At 41.6% G+C, this 23,243-nt stretch overlaps 1 long non-coding RNA gene across 3 annotated transcripts; it reads left to right on the top strand.

Annotated features, from left to right (window-relative positions):
* The first annotated feature begins 4,855 nt into the window (after positions 1-4,855).
* Positions 4,856-15,451, top strand: LOC110300547. 3 transcript variants are annotated; one of them, XR_002378585.2, is made up of 5 exons: positions 4,856-5,002; positions 8,277-8,412; positions 9,459-9,706; positions 10,066-10,126; positions 15,141-15,451. It is a non-coding gene; the product is annotated as an uncharacterized LOC110300547 (long non-coding RNA). The 3 variants fall into 3 exon arrangements; XR_002378584.2 differs by having other exon boundaries at positions 4,856-4,969; XR_002378586.2 differs by lacking the exon at positions 10,066-10,126 and having other exon boundaries at positions 4,856-4,969.
* Positions 15,452-23,243: the final 7,792 nt, after the last annotated feature.

Raw genomic sequence — 23,243 nt, forward strand, 5'->3', positions numbered from 1 at the left:
GTCTGCAGGCAGTGTGAGAAGTGTAGCATCTTGCACCCTGTCTGGCAGGCATTCTCTGGGTCTGCCCTGATGTGATGGAACCTGGGCTCAAGTCAAGGCTCTTGGTGGGGTGGCCTCACTGAGCCTGTGGTTCTGCTTCCGGAGTTTACTCAGCTGGTTTAGCTTTGGCAAAGAGAAAAAGCTGGAGCTCTGAGCCCTTCCTCCAACTGCCATCCCAGCTCTCTGGATTTCTTTTGAAACATTCACAGCTTGGCCTAGGACCTACAACGGAGTGGCCTCACTGTGTTCAGGTGTCCCTCAACAATGCTCAGAAAATGCTACCTTAGGCTAGCAAGTGTTTAATTCTGTGTTTGGCACTGTGCTAATGCCTTCACCTCTCAGATGAACTCCCCAAAGGGAACAGGACGTAACTTGGTCTTTTGGTTCCTTCTTTTTTTAGTTTTCTTTTCTCTTGCTTTTCTCTTTTCCTTCCTTCCCTGTCTTCTTTATTCTCCTTCCAGTTTTCCTCCCATTTTTCTGAGGTGTGGTTTATAACATGGGGCATGGCCAGGAGCTGCCCTCTGAGAATACAGTCTTTGACACAACTGCATGAGAGTTTGAGTCCTGTAGCTTGGCCCATGATCTGTGTCTTCTGTTAAGCTCTTTCATCCCTTGTCAATAGTTGTTCCCAATAAAATACAAGATTGATTCCCTAACCTTAAGAAAACCAGACTCTTCAGATTATATATTGAGCACCTATACTGGCCACAATACGTGACCACAAATGTGAGAGTTTAAAACAACAGAAAGAGGTAGGGAGAGAGTTCAGTTGGAAAAACTGTTTGCTAGGCAAAGAGGAGGCCTGGACTTTGTCATCAGAACTCCACTCCTGCGAAACAGCCAGGATGTTGCTGTGTGCTTATAAACTCGGCCCCAGGGAGGTAGAGGCAGAGGCAAGCAGATTCAGGAGTTCTCTGGTCACCCAACTGTGCTGGATCGTTTTATGTCAACTTGACACAAGCTAGAGTCATCTGAGAAAAGGGAGCCTTGTGTGAGAGAATGCCTGTGTAAGATTCTGCTGTAGGGCATTTACTTAATTAGTTACTGATAGGAGGGAGGGCCCACCCACGGTGGGTTCTCTAAGAAAGCAGAGTGAGCAAGCCATGGGGAGCAAGCGGGTAAGCAGTGCCTCTCCATGGCCTCTACATCAGCTCCTGCCTCCAGATTCCAGTCCGGCTTGCATTCCTAAAATGGGAGCATGGTCTACCCATCTTTTGATGATGAGCAATGCTGTGGAAGCCTAAACAGAATAAGAACCCTTTCTTTCCCAAGTTGTTGTGGTCTTGGCATTTTCAGGCTTGGTGAGAGGCCATGACTTTCAAAAGAGTAATCTCTTAAAAGGTGGACAGAGCCTAAGGAGTTATACCCACAGTTTTCCTCTGGCATGCAATCTCACACACACACACACACATGCACAGGAGAGGAGGGAGGGAGGGAGGGAGGGAGGGAGGGAGGGAGTGGGGGGGAGCTTCAATGGTTGGAGAGGAGGGCTTTTTCTTGTTCCTCCACTTTCTAGAAGCACCTGAGTTCTCTGGGCTATAGCATCAGAGCTCTGCTCACTGCTCCTGTTCCTGTGTGTCTGTTTCCCCTTCCCTTCTGGGAAAGCTGACTTGTCATTGGATTTAGGTCTGACCTTCTCCAATGTAAGTCCATGACCCCTAATCGAATCTTTAAGTACCCCTTTTTCATCCCTGTCCATTTGCAGGTTCTGTGGACTAGGGTATATGCATATCATCCTGATGTTGATGTATATTACAGATGGTTAAGGAAAGAAATGCTGTATTTGCATGCTTTCTAGGGTGCATTAATCTTTCTCATTGCTGTGGCAAAATATGGGGCAAAATAACCAAATATATAAGGATTTATTTGGGCTCACAGTTGCATGGCTCCTGTGATGTGTGGGATCCTCATGATGACTAAGAAGCAGGGAGAGAGTGTGGACACATGCACTCATCTAGCTTTATCCTTTTCTCTTCTGGGCCCCAGATAATCAGTTGATGGCACCACACTGAAGGGAAAGTCCTCTATCTTGAGTTCATACTCTCTAAAAGTGTCCTCAAAGACACACCCAAGGGTGTGCAACTCCAATCTCCCAGGCAGTTCTACATCCAATTGAGTTGACAGAGAAAGTAATTGCGTCAGTGCCAGGTGCAGACAGCAGAGCATGCTGAGGTGAGGCTGCTCCTGCTCTCTGGTGCTTTGCTGGGGACATTCCTGTAGGCTGTAATTTAAGTTGGAGAGCCTTATCTGTTCCTGTTCTAGCTCCCAAATAATTGTCACACAGACCTATTTTTATTAACAAGCTTTAAGCACTATGACTGGGTAGATAGCCATCTGTTCTAACACTGTATCCACTTCCCAGCCACAGACCGTGTTACTTGCACTTTGAGTCTGCCCTGGCTTGCTCTGCTCCAAGCCTGGAACTTAACAAGCATGCCAGTGCACAAGACCATCCCTGAACACATTCTCCTGAGGGATTATAGACCTTCAGCAATGTGATGTCATAGAGCTGAAGATGGGAATGTCTAAGGTCATAGGGGCACTGGATGGGCAGCAAATTCGGGTGTATGCTATCTGGTCCACATTACTCCGGAGCAGGTAGGATGCCTTATTCCTTGGGGCTTCCTGGAACTTCTTTTCCAAAATAGATATCACTGGACAGAATTTTAGTTCAGATGCTGACAATATTTTTGTGGGTCCCCTTAAATGTTCTCTTTCCCCTCAGACTTGTGGCTGATTATTAAATTGGTCAGTTTTCAAGGAAAACTCTTGAACTTGGAAGTGCTGGAAATTAAACACTAATTGCCCTTTATTCACAGTTATCATGTGCATAGCAAGACTGATATGGAGTAGGTTCTTCTTGGTGGACTTAATTCCAGAGTTCATGTAGCTATCTTCTGATTCTTTCACAGCTCACCTGCCCAAGGAAGCTTCCTCTAGTAACCCATCCAAAGAAGCCTTCCCTAGCAACCCCATCCAAAGGATAACTGAGCCATTTTCTTTAGGATACTTAGCCAGAACTTGAATACAGGTTTCTTCCCCTTCCTCCTCCTCCCCCTCCTCTTCCTCCTTCCCCCTCCTCTTCCTCCCCTCCTCCTCCTCTCTCCTTCTTTCCCTCTGCCTCCTCTTCCCCTCCTCCTCCTCTTCCTTCCCCTCCTTCTCCTCATTCTCCTTCTTCTTCCCTCTCTCCCCTTCCCCTGTCCTCCATTCTTTTACTTTTCCCCCCAATTTCTTTTATATTCTTCTTATAAATCTGTCCCCTTCTGTGAGAATGTGAGTCCCATGATGACAAGGATAGGGTGTGACTTTCTCCTCACCAAATTCCCCAGGGCCTTTGTAAATGTCTGGTCCCTTTTAGATAAAGAGGAATGGGATAAGGAATGAATAAGCTCTTGAGTAAATTAGTCTGCCTCTGACTGTGTTGGGAGAGGCAAGAACACATTCGGATCTGAAATTGGGATGTGGCCTACAACATAAAGAGAAGCTGTGATTTCAGTGATCTGGGAAAGAATAGTGATGAGAATTTTCATGAAAACCACCTCTCTCTCACTTTTAGTACCCTCTACAACTGCCCATAAATAATAGTATAATATTAAAATTAAAAGACTCTTGGTGAGTTTTAAATTTAAGAGAAATACCAGAAGCACAATAAATAAAACCCAAAGTAATTAATGGGTTATGAGCTAAAGCTACTGAAAATATTATATATATTCACTGGAGTCAAATTTCCTGTTAGGAATGATAATAAGAGAAAGAACTGACTTTGATGAGTGGCCAGAAGCCACCACTATGGGGATCCAAGTCACTGTGATGTGGGCGCCTGGCCTACAGATTTCAGAATCCTGTGTGGTTTTCCTCAACCAAATCTCCGAAGGAGCCAGGAGAAAGGGGTGGGTGTGGGAAATGTGTTATCTATAAAAGTAAGCCACAGAAGGGATTGCCAAGGGCCACTAAAGGCTTCAATTTGAGCTGTAAAAGGCAAGACGTTTAGAATAAACTCATGTAACTTTGTGCAAGGGTGATAATACCCATAGCCCACAGTGTGCTGGACAGGAAACACGATCTATGTCTGCATCAGAGGGCAAGAGAGACAGTAGAGGGGCCCAGGTACCATGTGAGCAGCATGAGCCTGAGACTCCCTTTGTCCTCTGGGAAGGTTTCTTGTTGATTCTTGAGGTCAGTCTGTAACTGGGTGTTTATTGGGATCTGATGCTCATCATCTGGGGGTCAAAGGATACAAGTGTGACTGGTAAAATTCATTTCTGCATTTTATTGACTCTGCCCAAATAATTTTTTTTCCTAAAACACAACTAAAATCACCCACTAATGGTTAGAAAGACCCTCTCTACTCTTTTAATGACAGTGATAACCATCTATATAGTTTATCCAGAGATGTGTTTAGCCAAGGTTTCACAATGATACATTTGAGTGTATGGATCAGTAAACAGATGGTTCCCTCTCATCAGGACAAGACCAGCAGCTCCTGTGATTGTATATCCTGTTGATGGCTGGCAGAGGCAGCCATGAACACTTCCCTGCATACTGTCTCCTATGCAATGTGTGTCATGATGCTTTGGGATTAAAGAGAAGCAGAGGCAATTCCTAACACTGGGTATGGCTAAAAGGAACTGCATTACTGAACATTTTAATTCCCAGGCAGAGAGATTGAAAGTGGACTATTTTTTTCTAATTTTTCTTCACTGTTAACTTTCCATCCTGACTTTTGATTACAGATTAACTATAGCTACTAGAAGCATGAGAACTTCACCCAGTGTGGTCCAAAGGTTAAAACACATCAAACACACTGCAAGTTGTTGTCATGGGTCCTACAGTAAACTGCCACTTTGTACCAGCTGAAGATAGGCTCCCCTCCCACCAAACACCAGTGCCTCATTATGACTCAAACTGGGAGTGGATCTATGTTGGGAAGGTAATGAGCAATATTTGCTGCACTGGATCAAGGGTGGGTTAGCCATCTTTTTATTCTAGTACTTTCTTTATGCCTTTGCCCTAACTGCTCTAAAACTACCTGATATTCCGTTAGTTAGGCCAGCTGCCCTTCTAACAGGACACCATGAGGTTTTCCTACACAAACACCTCCATCTTTCCTAGCACTCTTGTGTCATTTCTACTGCGATGCCCTTGCTTCCTCACTTCCTCTTTTTCCCTTTCTTATTTCTCTTCCCTTCCTCCCATTTCTCTTCCCGAATGCTTTGCTATTGTTTCTCGTGTCCTTTTCTTCTGTAATTCTTTAAAAGTGTAAACAATTCTTACCTTAAGTCTTCTGCAGTAAAGGGCTGGGATCATTTGAACTATTAGCTAAGGAATGATCTGAATGCATGGTCTCCATTTTCCAATAATTACAATTATTCACATTTCAATTTCTAATTTAGTGTTAGATTTTCAGGATACTTCTTATGTGTTAATAAATACTTATAAAGGTTAATTAATTTTTTAAAATTTTATTTTATTGATAAAGAAACAAAAAGCAACACACTGATAATGTACAAACCTGTAAGAGCCCCTGACACTGGGGACAGAAACAAGATAGTTCTGAGATCTTTTTAGCTAACTGGCTTTGCTGAAATGGAGTGTCTCATTCAGAGAGAGACTGTATCTCAAAGCAATGAGATGGGGAACATAGAGTAAGATACGTTCTTCTTGCACTAGCGCCCACAATGCACACATCCACTTGCTGACACACAGACACGGTCTTGAGTCTTGCTTGGAAAACTCATGTCTGAAGACCTGCAATCTGCCACTGTGCGGAAAGGAAGCAGGTGGAGAACACGGGCGTGACTTCTTAGGGAATACAGGGTCACCTCCTATGTCAGTGGGAAAAGAGCCAAGAGAAATTCCACACTTCTTGAGCAGTTATGAGAGGGGAGCCTGAAAACCCTCTCGACCCATTCCCATTGAAATAATGCCCAGTAAGTCGATCTCATAAATTCCAGATATTGAAAAAGAAACCTTAGCTCTTAAATGAGATGAAAATCCACTGCATGTTTTCTATTATAGCTGAGGTTTTAGGGGAGGCTCTGTTGGTGTTTTAAGCACAGTTAACAGTGATTATGTTTTGGGCAGTCTCATGGTTGATAATTCAATAGCATTCTTGAGGGGGTAAAGGACTTTACTCATTTGTTCAAGATTTATAAAGAATATAAAGAAGAAATATGAAACATTGTGCTACTAACATTTTTCATTTTACTTTTGACTTTGGAAACATTGTATTTTGGGAACATTAATTTGTAATTAAGTTGTAGAAATTTGAAGAACTATCAAGCTTAAAATGCAAATAGAAGAGCACACATATAACCAGCATGCATTGTTTTAAGAACGAAATAAGAACAATTTCTTTTCTGAAAAGATGAAAAGAAATTGCACTTTGTGTAGCATACATAAATTTATGGACTGTGCTGAACTTTTGCATTGAGCAAGCACATCACATGACTGCCAAGCAGGTCACGTGATTGCAGATTGCCAGTGTTGAGTATTGGCACTTCTGTTTCCTACAGGAACTGGGTGAACATAAACTCTTGGTAGACAATGGTATGTTTTCTATGAGAAGATTGCTCAGTTGCTTCGGCTGCAGGCTCTGTTCCTCATGCCTATTGTGCTGTGTGGTTGTCTCATGGTTCTTGTCTCCTGCCTTCTGTGCCCCTTCAGATTCATGTGCCTTCTGCCACGTGTCCTGATTAGGTTTTTGTCAAATTCCCTGTACACAAGTCTCTGTGGGACATTTGCTTGCTTCATGGTTGAAATGAGAGGGTGGTGCTCACTGTGGGCAGGACCATCATTGGGTTGCTGGTCCCAGTGGCAAAAGAAAGCAGACCCGAATAAGCCATGGAGAACAAGGTAGTTAGCAGTGTTCCTCAATAGCCTTTGACTCATTTCCAGCCCAGATGTCCCTTTCCGAGGGATTGGGATCAGGACATGTGAGACAAGCAAACCCTGACCTTTTCTCTCCAGTTGCTTTTGGTTATCATGTTTTAGCACAGCAACAGAAAGCAAACCAGGACACTATGTTTCCTCAGTCCATGCTGCTGCACATGCGGAGCTAATGAGATGGACTTATTGGACTGTTTTCTTGCTTATTCATTTCAAACTGGTCCTCTGTGCCCTAAGCTTCCTTCCCTTTCCTCCCCCTGCCCCCCCCCCAGGTTCTGGCACACTTCAGGACACCATGCGAGAGACTGAGTATCATACCTTGAAGTTACCTAGAAAGGGCGGGGAAGTTCCAGACACTGCCTTGTTCTGCCTTGTTCTGTCCAATTAGTTCCCCAAACCTCACTGGGGAGGCTGTTTAGGTGTATGTGATTATGTTTTAATCTGAAAATACCTGTGCAGTTCCAAAAGCACTGGTCCCTAAAGATTGGTACTAACAGAGAATGCTCCTCTGCACAACACTAGGCCACCTGTCACCCTATTTCCTTCTCTGGTCACTTCATCTCCTTTTTCCTTTGTGAAATATCAACTCTTGGACAGAAAATCCTTCTGGTGATCCTTCAGGAAGATCTCACACAAAACATAACATAAATGAGTGCTATGTTTTATCAAACATGAGAATGTAATAAAGGGTATACTAGGATTTTTAAGATGCTGTTGTATCAGCACATGAGAACAAGAGGTATGTTTCTTGCATTTCTTTTCTAAATTTGTTTTGTCTTTGTTGGGTTTGGATTCTTTTCACAAAAAAGGACATTTGCTTTGTTATCTTGCACTTATGTACCAACCAAAGATAAATGTTTACAGTGAACATGTGAGTGTGGGGACCCCTGAGAATCTTTCGGTGGTTTATGTTCAAAGGCCTTAGCAAACAGTTTCATCATATCCAGAAGGTACTGTATGGTAGAAACTGCATCTTTCCAAGGAGAAAGGGCCCTTCCTCAGTCCTCAGAGTTAGATCACCCAGTAGTCGGGACTGTGAGGATGTCCGCTGACCTTTTTGTATAGCTGTATTAATTTGGTACTTGGTATTTTTTAAGGCATTTCTGTGGGTCAAAATTTGTATAATACTTATTGATGAATGGTAAATTAATCTTTTCATAATTACCATATGCCTAAAACCCTGTAACTATTTTCAATATTTTATTTATGTTTTCTGGCTATAGGTATTTGTGTGTGTGTTTGTGTTTGTGTGTGTGTGTGTGTGTGTATGTGTGCATGTGCACAAGTGTGTATGGACATAAATGGGTGGGCAAGTGTATGTGCTAACATGTATGTGTCTATATCAACAGAATAGGATATTTTTGACTACCATTGAAAAGAGCTCTTAGAGACCTTGAGTAAAGACCGCTGGAAAATGCTGAAATATTACTCAGAAAGAATCTGGAGTCCTGTGAATATGGCCCATCAGTTGAGGAAGTCCTACTGGTAAAACATTTTTTTTTTCTCTTTTCCATGGGCCAAGAAACTGGAGTGTGACCCCCTCCCTATAGCTAACTAACTGTTCTTTTTGATATAGCTCAGAAATCTCTGTGCTGTAAAACCATTGTGTGCCAACAGTGACTTAGAGAGCTGAGTATGGCATGCTTTCTGCCTTGCAGACCTCATCTGCGGGAATCCACAGGTGCATGATAAGTCACTGTAACTGAATCTGGTGACGGAAACATCAGTATGATTATGCTATAATAGAGAAACTGCCCCTGGCCCAGGATTTAAGCTGTGTCCCTGGGGCTGCCTTAAAGAGCCCTCCCACCAGAGCTCTGTTTTGGTGAAGTGTAAATTCCTGTGGCTGATTAGTTCTAGTTGAAGCCTTACTTCCTTAGCACCATTTCTCAAAACACTTACTTGTGACCTCTATCTTCAGAGAGCATGTGCTGGAAGTTTAATGGTTCTCTGTGACTCCATCCTGCTGTTGTGACACTGTACCATAGCTAGCTAATCTTATAATAATGTGACATGATAGTGCCACTTCATATCACATTTGAAAATGGGCACCTCCATGAAGATAAGAGGGGTCATTTTCACAGTGCTGGTAAAGGGCCTTACTCATAGGTTGGTGTACCTCAGTTAATAGAGTGCTTGCCTCATAAGCATGAGGACCAGAGCTTGATCCCCAGCACATGTGAAAAGCTGGCACCATGATGTGGACTTGTAATCTAGCACATGGACACAGAACCAGAAGGGTTCCTGGGACTTCCTGGCAAGTCAATATAATCTAATTGTTGAGCTTGAAGTCAATGAGGGACCTTGTCTCAAAGGAGATGGACAGAGTTCCTCAGGGAACCTGAAGTTGTGCTCTGATATCAACATACAGTGACTTTGTACACATAGACACAGACACACAGACCGCCCCCCCACACACACACTTAAGAATTCTTATTCTGTGATTATGGTAGAGTCACTAAATGACTTGTTCAAGGATGCACAACGAGTAGATGGAAATAAGCTTTAACTCTTGGCAATACCTTCCCCAGGTGACATATGAGAGGAGTATGTGATATTTATGGTCGGCAATGACGGAAACCTCAAGAAGACCAGAGGATTACTCAAAAGACTGAAGATTGCTATGTTTCAGGATTTTCCTTGTCCAATCACATTAGGGCAGTGGGAAGCTTGTGATTGGACTGGAGAAGGGAGGTGAAGCGAAGATTAAATATACAGAGAGAGAGGTCTGAGGATGAGAGGAGAACTAGAATGGAGGCCAACATGGTGTTATCCAAAGGTTAGAATAATTGTGTTAAAGCTTTCTCATTATCATTTGGTTCTGAAATTATTATATTGGCATCTTGTAAATTATATTATTATTGATATATAAATCTGATTGGCTAATTATGCATTAAGAGTCTTGATTCTATCAAGTAATTAGGTGTTGAGATGGCTAATCAGGGGCGTGTGGGGCATTTCGTGAAATCGAGAGGAACTCAGGGGCCCTGTCTGAGAGATGGCCTGGTGGGAGCCATGTGGCCTAGCATGGCTGGCGAGTTGGTGGGCAAAGAGATTGAGGGAGTGACATTACCTGGAGCTGGGACTAGCTCTAGATATTTTTTGAAACATTGCTTTGTCTATATGTGTTTCTCCTAGAATTGAACATTGGGATGCTCATTCTACAATAGCCATTTGCTGACTTCGTAAGCAGTGCAATGTAAGGCATTTTCACAACTGCAGGAAATGTTTTGAAATGTTTGGTGTGTGTGTGTGTGTGTATGTGTGTGTGTGTGAGAGAGAGAGAGAGAGAGAGAGAGAGCGTGCATGCATGCGCGTACGTGTTCAACAGTAACTCAAACAGCCCAGGACTCTGAGGAGGTCCCCAGGTTGGTATGGTGGCTCAGACATGTAGGTACATTTCCTTCTAAGGGTTTGGTTTCTTCTGTGTGATAATAGAGGTAATAAGACAGGAGATAAGGCTCAGAGCGTAAAAGTGCCTCCCAGAACGTCTGGTGGCACACATGTCTCCACCCCCAGTGGCACACAAAGTAAATCAATAAGATCATTTAAAAATGTATTTTTTTTAAAAAAATGAGACAGTGGTATCCAAGTGGCAATCTCTCACATATATGGGTAACACATATACTATTTCCACATGCTAACACAGAAGGAAGAAGTGGTCAAAAATGCCTGTTAAGATAAAATTGCCTTACAATAAAAAGGAGAGCTGCCTGGCTAATAAGCAAAAAAGTCTTAGGGCAAGCAGGGCTGTACAGTGCCCTGCATGCTTGTTTTCCCAAACCTTGCAGCCATGCTGAAAGGGATATTATCTAAGGCCATGTGTAAAGAAGGCTGGGCAGTCTATATTGTTATCTCCTGTGAATCCAGATGAAATTGAGACCCAGAAGGCTAGAAATTTTAACCAGACACATTTACAGTGTAAAAGAGAAGGACTTCTAACAGGAGTCTGTCTGATTTCAAAGCTTCTAGCACATTCTGTTCTGTCCCTTAAGCACCCTCCCCAGTCCCCTGTCCCCTGGAGGAGGCTGTGGCCAACTAGAGGTAAGGTCCCAATAAGGCTATTTTAGCTGATTTTTCTCCTCTGCTTTGGAAGCTGGCCTTCCTGTTGCTTCCTCTGTCAAGGCCCTGTCACCCCCCACATTGTTAGGCAGGGAAAGGACCACCCCTGCTATGTTGACAAGAAGTAAGCTTCTAATTTGCAACACGTCTTTATATGGCTTGTCAGCCCAGAGCTCCCACCATAGAAGATTTCACAACAGCCCTGGCCACCTTATGCTATTCTAGGCAGTGTTATAGTTTTCCTGAGCTATGGTATTGGGAAACCCTTGCAGACACCAGTTCTTCACCCTCTGTTTTAATGCCACCAGGATTTATCCTCTCCTCCCCCATTTCCTCTCATCTTCAAAGAAGTCATATTATCTCCCATTATATTCCAGGCAGCATGTGGCTTTGGGTTACAGAATCAAATAAATCCCGATATCCAGGAGTCTGCTGCTTTGGCTGTGCACACATAGACAACAGGAAAGGCAGACTTGGTAAAGTCATGCAGTGTGCCAGCAGGCCAACTAAGACTTCAACTTTTCATTTGGTGTATGTCCCAGGATATACTTAAATGGGGAGAGATTTCTCTCAGCTTGAATGACAGACAATGGTTTTGTTTCTTCCTTGTAGCTGTCCCTTGGAGGACTGCTGCTTCTCCTGTAAACTGCCCAGTGTGTGTCTGAGAAAGATTAGGATGGTCGGCAGGGGTGGGAGACTTTCATCAGAATTTATTACTGTTCAAAGCCTCCATAAAGGCTCTCATTTAACACTGGCCTTTGTATTTCTATCCATGAAAATCGTTCATACCATGACCAATCTGATACATTGTCAGTGTGCTTCATGGAATATTCCAAACTAGACCACAGTGAACTATCTCCTTGGTGGGAGGAAAGGGGAAGGCATGGGTCAGTCCAAAAACAGAAGTGGCGTTTTAAATCTGTGTGGCATTTTCTATCCAGGTCAGAGCTCGCTTAGGCCAGCAATGATGGATACTCTGTTTTGACAGTTAAGAGAATACCTTGGATAGATGCTCCCCCACCATGTGGAGTTTGACAATGAACCAAACTTTCAATTAGTCTCCAGGAAAAAAAAAGGAGGGTCTAAAATGTACAGTCTTTTGTCCCCATTGAAAACCCAACACCTGCCAATTACAACTGCCTATCTAGCAGTTATATTCGTGGTTTTCTTTCATGTGGTGACAAATCTTGCTTAGCATCTGTCAGAGTTGTGTTCTAAGAAAAGAAGATTGTATGTACTCACGGTGTCTTTATAATTCTTTATTTAAAACATCTTAATGTTCATTAAACACGCATCCCCACCCCCACTCACACACATACACACACCCTCCCTTGCCATCAGTACTATTTAAATCAACTCAAAATACGGAAGAAAGGAGGCTGGAAGAAAGAAATATTCTTAGGGGTGGGCAGAGACATGCTGGCCGTATGTTGTCGTAGAACACCATCTCCTGCAAACTGATGAGGAGGCGAACAGAGGCTTAATGTCCAGAATTTGACCTGGATCCTACATAGGCTGAAGCTCAGAATATGTCTACGATTTCTGTACGCAGAGGCTACAGTTCTAATGACTTAAAGGCTAACAATAAAACCTTGAAACAAATCTGCATGTTAAAAGCAAGCACTGTAAATCATGCACTGAAGGGGGAAATGTGAGCAGGACCTGGAATGTGGGCCGTGGGAGGGCTGGGGCATTGTTACCAGATTGCAAGTATCAGCCTTAACTGCAGGGTCCAAAAAATGTGCCCTTCCAGATTGCAGCTTGTGCCCTGACCCTGTGTTTTAAGTTCACTTGGGGACCACGTCGAATCCCTTCTCCTTGCATCCTAAGAGGAATTTGTTTATGTTGCATCAGTTGCACCGGGAGTTGGTTAGTAATTTAAATTGTGTTGATAAAGGACCTTGGCAGCTTTTAGTGATTAACTTTGTAAAAAAAAAAAAATTCTCTTCTGTTATTCACTCTCACCTCTTCCAACCCTCCAATCAACTGGACAAGTACTACCAATTGGGAGGGAGAAGGGAAAAACGTAAGAAAAAAAATAGTGTGTGTTATTCTAGCAGCCTTCTTCCTTGTATGTACGTATGTACGTAACCTCCTATATAGAATGGAGTCTATATACTACACCGCTCAGTGGCTAGACCTAGGTAGCCCTACAGAATAACTCGAAATGATTGTTGAAATTTTTCAACTTGGGCTAAAAACGGTCAGGCTGTTTTGTTGAAAAACCAATCAGAACAGCAATTAAACTTAGAACAACCAAAGCCCATGCGTCAAACCTTGCAAATACAATGTGAGTAGTAGAAGAAGAAACTTTAGTATTTCCATTTACTACAGTTTCATGTTCTGAACATATGCTGGATTTTTTTTTTCTGTTTTGTGCATTTACTGTCTTTTTTTTCTAAGTTTTTTTTTCTCTATTAAGTTGTATATCTTCTCTTATTTTGATTCACAAGAATTTTTTAAATGGAGAAGTTTAAGCTCTCGAGGGAAGATAGACTTGCCCAATATAGATTGCCCAATTTATGTGAGTCATCTTGTAGGGATTGAAGCTGTTGGTGATTGTTATACGCTGGTTCACTTAAATAATACAGTCAGGATCCTTCCTCTGCCCTTGGTCCAGGAAGATGGCTGTGTTTTTGTCTGGATGGATGACTGTGTCTAGTCTTCTCTGGGCTTGTGTGACAGGGTAAAAACATGTATCTCAAAATCCCATTCTTAACTGGGACAACTCTATCATTCTCCTTCCTCCTAAGACTTAGGAATCAGTACAGAAGAGAGGACACAGGGCTTTAAGAGCCAGAGGTAGATGACTACAAGGACCGACAACTTTCCAAACACAACAGGGCAGCTACAGTTGTCACACAAGAGTTGTGACAACTTGCACAAGGCCAGCACATGCTCAAGACAGACAAAGTCCTGCCATGGAGGGGTGAGGTGGGGATGAAGGCTGCCCATAACCAAAGAGCTATTGGCAATTGGTAGCTCCCACCAGGGAAAGTCAGTTTTCTTTAAGCCTGGTAGATCAATTAGATATGTCACTGGGAAAATACACAGCCAAGAATATATCACCAGCACAATTGGCCTTGATGGAGAGAGAAGGAAGGAGGGAGGGAGAGAGGGGTAGGAAGGAGGATGGGAAAATGAGAGAGAGAGAGAGAGAGAGAGAGAGAGAGTTGAGTTGGCAGTGAAGTGAACATGGGAGTGGGCATGAGATCAAAATACATTGTATGAAATTCTCAAAGAACTAATTAAAAATGAAAAGATCAAAACCTCTAAGGTAAAAATATAGTCCTTCTGCTTTTGACATTATTTGCCATATTTTGTGATATACCATTCAATAATGAGATGTTTTTCTCTAAATCCTTCTCAATGGAGGAAATACATTAAAAAATTGTAGTTGGTTTGTTTTCTGGCGTTACTGCTAGTTTACAAAAACAAATCTGTTTTAATCTTGGGAAACAAATATCTCTCTGTTAAACAAAACAGTGTTTGCTAGTTAGCTCTGAGAAGCTGTGTGACCTTCTCTAGGGAAACCATTTCCTCCCCATCCAGTGTCCTGACTCAGCTGCTTCAAGTGGGCTCCTGAAGCAGGTAGAGATATCGCAGGTATCCAGGACGTTCCGGCAACCTTGGTTGTTATTTAGGATGCATGAGTTTGCATTTAATGTCTTAAAGGTTAACATTGTTAAGTGCTCTGCAAGATCCTCAACTGGAGAGTTATAGAGATGCAAAGATGCTTTCCTCTGGGTTCCTACCGCATCTATATTACAGCCAACTGTGATGCTGAAGCCCTGCGCATAGCTTGAACCTAGGCATTGTTTCACAGGCAGTACTGACTGTGACACCAGCATCATTCTTTCTTAATGAACCTTTCCAGCTTAACTTGAAGGCAACAATTTTGTAAGCATTTTAGAATTTCAACATTGTAGTTCATGAAAACTTACTGCATCTGCTTCTAAGGACCAGACTTAAAGAAACAATATGGCACGATGCTGGCTTATTCTCTATTGCTTCTGTACTTAATAGTTCTAGGTAGGAATATTTGTGATGCTCTTTTCAAATTCTTATATTAAGCACAACTACCTATGTTATGCATAAGAAAGAAACCAATTTTTTTCTAAGTAAAATCTAGTATAGTAACTATCTTCCAGACTCATCTCAGACATTTTGATGGATCCCTCTGAAGTGATCTTAAGAAAGTGGCTAAGATGTGATGGAAGATGCTAGGAGATCCGAAGAAAGAAACAATCTAATTGGTGCTTCACAAGACCAGCTCTGTGTCAAAGCTTGCAAAATTAAAAATATGGATATATAAATATATTTGAACAAGGATAAATAATATGTCATTACATGAAATAGCTCAAAACCTGAAAGCTGTTTATTAAAAGTAATTAATGAATTACATCATTTGTGTCATTCAAGATAATGTGGTTACTTTAAACAGCAAAGGAGACTAATGTAATTTGAGAGACTGTCATATGTATATATAATGATATATATGAAATCATTTTATTCTTTGAAAAATAAAGAATGAAAATGCTCAGTGAATTATCATGGTTGTCCTTGGTTTTATATATATTTGAACGTGTAAGTTCACACAAATCTAGACACAATTTATCTATATTTTAACTTTAAATTATACTTATTTTAACTCACCTAAAAATTAAAAAACAAAACAACCTAACAGGTCAGTCAGGTAAGTTCTAAGAACAGGGTCAAGAAAACAACAGCAGCAACAGCAGCAGCAGCAACAGAACAATCCTTTCTGAAGCATTAATTAGTCTTTTTTTCTCCTAAAATTTTGTTTTACATGAAGACCTAGATTTCTGATGGGCTTACTGTACTTAGCTTGAAAACTGATGGGAAAACACAGGTATTCTCCATTGCATACCCATAGGTCATTAGCTTATGGGAGAAATTTCCTAGGACCAAGTGATGTAGCTTCTGGCTTAGTAACTATCATGCCATAATTTGGCGTGTACCTGCTAGGGATCTTCCTGGTTTCAGGGAATCTTGTGACTCTTGGGGGAAGGCAAAGTTCTTTACATGGAAGCTGTTTTATACAAAGAGGACGATCAGCAACTAGACTTGCCAGCCTTGGATCACAGCCTATTACTTCACTCCTCCATCTCAGGCACCGTTGTTAAAGTAGCAGTAGCAGCCGCTCTCATCCACCATCCAGTGGTAACATGAGACTTTAGTGATATCCCTGATCTACAATGGCAAGCATGACTCTCAAATGAGCAGAGCTCCGGGCGGTAGGCTGGAAGCTATACCAGAGGCAGCTCGAACTGAGAGACAAATCTCATCCTCAGGCTCAGTCTCACAGGTGCTACCATTTATCCGAATGATCTTTCTGCCAGTGACTGCAGATTTTGAAACTAATCTGTATTAGAGACACACATGCAAATCACTTACAAGTCAGTTATTCAACATGGTGCACTATGAGAAAGTGTTCCAGTCTGCTGTTGTTGTCTCTCCATTTTTTTTTTCATTCTCCAGCGGTGATCACTTTTAATTCTTTTTTAAAGCTGGATGATGATGATGATTAATTTTTTTATAGGCAAGTCATTATCTTCCTCCCAGTCTGCCCTCTGATGTTCCTCATCCCATACCTCCTCCCCATCTCCAAAAGGATGTCTCCACCCTCCCACCCCCATTCCATTAGACTTCCCCATTCCCTGGGGCCTCAAGTTTCTCAAGGGTTAGGTGTATCTTCTTTCACTGAGGCCAGACCAGGCAGTCCTCTGCTGTATATGTGTCAGGGCTCATATCAGTTGGTGTATGCTGCCTGGTTGGTGGCTCAGTGTCTGAGAGATCCCAGAGATCCAGGTTAGTTGAGACTGCTGGTCTTCCTATGTGGTTGCCCTTCTCCTCAGCTTCTTCTAGCTTTTCCCTAATTCAACCACAGAGGTTACTACCTTCTGTCCATTGGTTGGGTGTAAGTATCTGCATCTGTCTCAGTCAGCTGCTTGTTGGGCCTCTAAGAGGTCAGACATGCTAGGCTCCTGTCTGTAAGCACACCATAGCATCAGTAGTAGTGTCAGGCCTTGGAGCCTCCCCTTGAGCTGGATCCCAATTTGAATTGCCTGTCACTGGACCTCGTTTCCCTCAGTCTCTTCTCCATTTTTGTCCCTGCAGTTCTTTTAGACAGGAACAGTTCTAGGTCACAGTGCTTGACTGTGTGATGGCAACCCCATCCCTCCATTTGATGTCTTGTCTTTCTACTGGAGGTGAACTCTATAAGTTCCCTCTCCCCACTGTAGGACAATTCATCTAAGGTCCCTCCCTTTGAGTACTGAGAGTCTCTCACCTCGTAGGTCTCTGGCACATTCTAGAGGGTCTTAAAAACACATATTTACGTTGAAACATCCTACCATGGAAAAGACAGATTTTTTTCACTAGCTCTTCTCATAACTCCCCAGTTTTTTCATTCTCCAAATATAGCTATACTTTAGGTTTAGGTAAATACTGCGTGTTTAACCTAAGATATGCATGTAAATATTTTTATAGTTGAGCAATTTGCATATAGGATGACCCTTCCTCTTCTTTTCTTCCCCTTTGTAAAATTTCTTGTCACAAAGCTGTTAACTGTCCCAGCCTTTCCAACTGCTCCACTCTCTGTACACTCAGGATCGTCACAGTCTGACCATTTCAGTTCTACAGGCTTGCTCTTTGTTTTAGCCCAACTGGTCCAACTCCTTCCTGAATAGCTCAGTTATAGAGGTTTCCTGCACATGGTGCTGAGGACTATCTTGAATGTTCCCAGGGCTTCTGGATGTTCAATCTTTCTTCTTCACACCCTCTTGGCACTTTACTCAACAGCTTCTTGAAGGGGTGTGTGGGGAAATTGCAGTGTTATATACCTGAAGGTGAAGCTCATTTACTTTGTGATCAGGACTTGCAGCTTGAAAGCATATAAGATAATTTTTGCTCTTATTTAGGAAACACTGTTCTTTTGACTTGCTTCCCATGATGCTTCCTAAGGTGCTGAGCTCAGCATCACCTTGACACCTAAGCCAAAGACTTCACAAGAGAACACTGTAAGCCAATTTATCTCCTAAGTACTGATAAAAATGTCATCAAAAGGTGTCAGCAAACTGAACACAGCAGCTCAGCAAAAAATACCGTGTAGCATAAGCAAATAAGGTTTGTCCTTGGCATGCTAGAGTTGTAACACACACACCAATCAATCAGTGAGGTGCATCACCTTGGTGGAATGTAAGATAAGAACTGCATTATCATTTCAATAAATGTGGCAAAAAATATTCAACAACATCCAGCATTCTTTCCTCATTACAATGGTCAGTACTCTAGGTAGAGAAGGGAATGTCATCATACGACCAATGTAGTTTGTGAGGCATCACAACTAGCTGTATAACCAAAGGGAAAAACCAGGAGGGTTTTCCATTAATATCCAATTCCAAACAAAAATGCTAAATCGTACTGCATAGCTGTAGAAGTCCTAGCAAAGGCAATCAGGCACACACAAAAAGTCAAAGGCTTTGACATGGAAAAATTCAACGGAAAAAAAGTACAAAACCATTTCTTTATGCAGATGACATGATGCACCCAAAGAATCTGCAAAAGTCCATAAATAGAGAAGAAAATTTACACATAAAATCTACAGTGTCTCTATGTACATAAAACCTAGTTGAAAAGAAAGCCAAGAAAACCATCTTATTTGATAACATAAAAAGAATATCAAGTGACAAAAAAAAAAAAAAGTATTAGGGCTGGGACTCAGTGGTTAACGTGCTCTCCCATCATGTGTAAGGATTGGCAAGGTAGCACCGGAGAGATGACCACCTCCCACCACACCACAAAACCACCAACAAAAGGTTGGGACACATAAACCATAAAGCCCACTGTGACGTATTAACTTCCATCAGAATGAATTCTATAAAAAGTTAAAAAGAGATGGTGGGAAGAGTGCCTATCACATGGACGTGCTTGCTGTGCGGGCATAAGAACCTGAGCTTGAACCCCTAGTGCCCACGTAAAAAGGTAGGCATGGCTAGTCTCCTCTAGTCTGTATGTCTAGTCTGTAGGAGCAGAGACAGGAGGACCATTGCTGCCTACCCAACTCCACAGCCAGTGGGGGAATCTTATCTCAAAGGAATAAGGAAAAGAGGACACTCAATATTCTATGGATTCTGCAGTGTACACACTGGCGTGCATACACCCCCTCCATACATATGTGTTGTGTACATGCACACATATGCACACATACACACACACACACATGCACATAAATCAAAAATAATCAATGTAGAAAAGAATGTGGAGTGAATGTAGAGTAATGTAACCAACACTAGTAGTGTGAAATTTTCTAAAGACATGAAAACCAGAGCTGTCCAGTGCCCTAGGAGCTCCTCTTCAGAACATGTATGCAATGACCATGGAAGTAACTACCTTGCAAATATAGCTTACTCTCATGTTTGGCATCATTACTCATAATAGTTAAGTTATGGGAACAGCTTGGACATCTGTGAACAGATGTATGGATTAAAAACCAAGCACACACCCCCGAACCTCGCCCCCCCCCCCTCACGCACTTCAATCCTAAAAGTTAACCGGATCTTTGCATTTTTTGCACATGGATGAACCTGGAGGACATGTTCTAAGCCAGCCATGGGAGGGAAATACTCTATAAGAACATTATGCATGGAATCTAAACATCTAAACTCAAGATTACAAAATAAAGGCTGAAACCATGGCTACTAGGCTCTGCAAAGTATTTGAGGAGGAAAGGGGCTAGGTCAGAAGAACACAAAGTAGCAAATCTAGGATAAACACGGCTGGTGAACTAGCATACAAGAGGGCAATGTAACAGCAGTGCACATAGAACCCTTTTGCACACGGGTTTTCATTGTCCATAAAGAAGGTATGTCAAATATTAGCTTAGAATCTCCTCATTGTAGCAAGCTTTGTGTTGTCTGCCTGTCTGCCTACCCACCTACCTGTCTGTCTGTCTGTCTGTGTCAATCTATCTATCTATCTATCTATCTATCTATCTATCTATCTCTCATCTTTCCATGTATCATTTATAATTATCCTATGTACTTAAGTTGTATATCGTGTATCCCTTAAAAGCACATGATAACATTTATTTTTAAAAGGGCAAGCTGTATCTTTCGGATTGCTGATCCCTCTTATATGGCCTGTTCCATCCTCCACCAGATTGTAAAAAATCCTGAGTATTCTACAAAAACTTTGATATGTCTGTTTTCATGTATTCAGTTAGCTGCTTGTTTCTTTGATAATTTTCTTCTCTTGAATTGCTTTCCTAAATCTGTATTTTTCACTTCTTTGACCTTGCTTACATTGGCTACTCTTCTCTATTTCATCTATTTTCTTCTTTAGTTAGACTTGTTTAGAGGCCTAATTTACATGTAACATACCTCTATATTAAGAGAATTACAGTTAAGAGAATTTAAGCAATACATATGATCATCACCTCTATTAATTACTTTGCTAGATATTGCCATAAAACACATAAAAAAGAACTTAAAGAAGAAAGAGTTGATTTTGCATCATAGTTCAAGGTTTAGTCATGATGGGACATCAAAGCAACCGAAGAGGCTGGTCACGTTGCATCCACAGTCAGGAAGAAGACACGTGACAAGTGTTACATGACTTATTTTTATTCACCCCAGGATCCCTCATGGAATGGTGAAGTCCACCTTCAGAGTAGGTCTTTCCATCTCAGTTAACCTCATCTAGAAAACTCTCATAGACATGCCCAGATATTTGTTTCTACAATGTTTCTAAAGCTTGTCAAATTGACAATGGAGATTAACCACTACCCTATAAAATGTGATGGTTTTGTGTCTACCTTCTTCTGGGAGTTGCAAGGATGGTCAGCATGTCTTAGTGAGTCAGTCCATGTATGATTAAACAATGCTATTCTATTATCAGATCTGCTGTGTTAGCTTAGCACTTTTGACCAGATACAGCTATATATCACTTATTTCCATTAGGAAGAAAAGAATGTTATGAGGAGTGCAGTTCCAGATTGTGGGTGAACATACACTTTCAAGTAAATACCAAAGTATTTCATGGAAATACTGGGCCTTGGTTAAGGATAAATTTATCTAATGAGCTGTTTTCCAAAGTGGGAGGGTTCTTTGACATCATCACAAGTCACTGGTCTCATGTTAACACCAGCTCTCACACCACCAGCCTTTTACAATTTAGACGTTCTAGAGGGTGTACAGTAAAAAGCATTTAAGTTTTTTAATGTTTGTTTCATAGAAATATTATAAGATTTCATTATGTTGAAAATGAAGCTCAACCTACAAAAGCAAAGGATCAAACAGCAGTTAGTAGGCATTTTAGGGTGGGAGGAAAAGGGAAGACATAGGCTGGGAATTTATCTCAGGGAAGAGCATTTGCCTAGAATGTCCAGGGTCCTGAGTCTGAGCCTTGGCGCTGCAAAAGTAAATAAATAAAAATAAAACATTGCTTTCCAGCTGACTAATGATGTCCAGCATCTTTTCAAAGAAGTTGGTATATTTTGTTTTATGAACTGGCTGTTCAAATATTTTGCCAATGTCTTTTATCAAATAACATGTCTGGTTCTTACTGAATTATAAAAGCTCTCGGTATATTTGGATATAAATTCTGTGTCAGATATGAGTCTTGCAAATATTTTCAATCCAGATTGTGGGTGGTCTCTTAATTTTCTTACCAACGGCCTTTAAAAGGCAGAGGTTTTAAGGTTTTATAAGTCTAATTTATAAACGTTTTGCTGGATGATTTGCATTTGATGTGCCAATGTAGGTAAACTTTGTCAAACCCAAGCTCATATAAATTTTCTCCTGCATGTCTTCTGAGTTAGACTTGATTATTAGGACCTATAATCTCTTTTGGTTTTTTATTTCTTAATTTTTTTAGATTGAATCTCCTGTTAGTGTAGGCTAGCCTTGAACTCAATATACAGCTGAGGAAGGAGGCGCCCTCCTCTCTCCAGAATCCTGGGTCTGCAGGTGTATATCAGTATGTCCATAATGAACCCAGGGCTTTGTGAGAACCAGGTCCCCTACCAACTAAGCTGTATCCCAACTCCTATAATCACCTCTGCATACAGCATGGGATGATGCTTGAGACTTTTGGGATGCCTATGAATATTGAGATATCCAATGCTGTTTGTTACAAAGATTTCTTCCTGTCTTTGAATAACCGTGGCACTGTTACAAATGTCAAGTTGTTGCGCGCAAATGGGTTGGCTCCCATGGTCTCTGCCCCCTCCCTTTACCTGTGTCTCTTCTTACATCACCACCACGCCATCTCACTGATTAGATTCTGTGGTATGCCATGCAGGATGGCAGTGTGAGTGCCTGAGCTTCACGTTTTCTAAATTGTTTTGAGGCTTTTAGCATTTTTTTTTTTTTGCATAGAAACTTTAGATTTGGCTGGTTGGTTTCTACTGAAAAGGCATGTGGGATGTTATTTGGAGTGTACAGAGTCTACACACTGTCATGTATGACGTGGACATTGTAACAGCATTGGGTCTTTAAATCCTTTAACAGACTCCGTTCCTCATTCGCACAGGTGTTTGTGCTGTCTCTCTCTTTGGAAGCTCCCGCACACAGCCCAGGGTTTTGCTGTTTGCCACCAGGTACTTCATTTCCCTATGATGATTACAAGTCAGCTTTTCAATTGCACTGCTGTAAACATCAGGTTATAATTCTTCCCATAAGCTCTTTCCTCGTGGCAAATGTCCAAGGCGCTGCTGAAGCAGAATTCAGAAATGCATGCTCAAATTCTTTTCCTTACTTAAACGGACACATGAAAACACATATAAAGTGTGAGGTTTACAGGATACCAGGTGATGTTTAATGTACAGAAGGTACACATAGTATGCATGACACATGTATATATTGTGTGACTTATGGTAAAATATATATATAGGTCCTCAATTACTATTTCTTCATAGTGAGAGCATAGTTGTCCCAGCATCCTGAAATACATAGCACATGAAGGTAATATGGAATCACTCCACTGCTCAATAATGTAAGAACTTTGTAGCCCTGTCTAGGTGAAGCTCAGTTCTCACTGATCAAATCTGCATGTACCTCCCTCCCTTCTATCTCTCCAGTCTCTTTAACCCCCAGTATTCTCAACCTCTATTTTGTCTTCCATATATGAGTGAGATTACATAGCATTTGTCTCTCTGGGCTTAGTCTGTTCATCAATTGTCAACCACTAGGGTTCTCTCCATTTATTGCCTATTATTATAATTAGTTTTA

This window comes from Mus caroli, chromosome 8 (genome assembly GCF_900094665.2).
Source record: "Mus caroli chromosome 8, CAROLI_EIJ_v1.1, whole genome shotgun sequence".
Classification (NCBI taxonomy): Eukaryota; Metazoa; Chordata; class Mammalia; order Rodentia; family Muridae; genus Mus; species Mus caroli.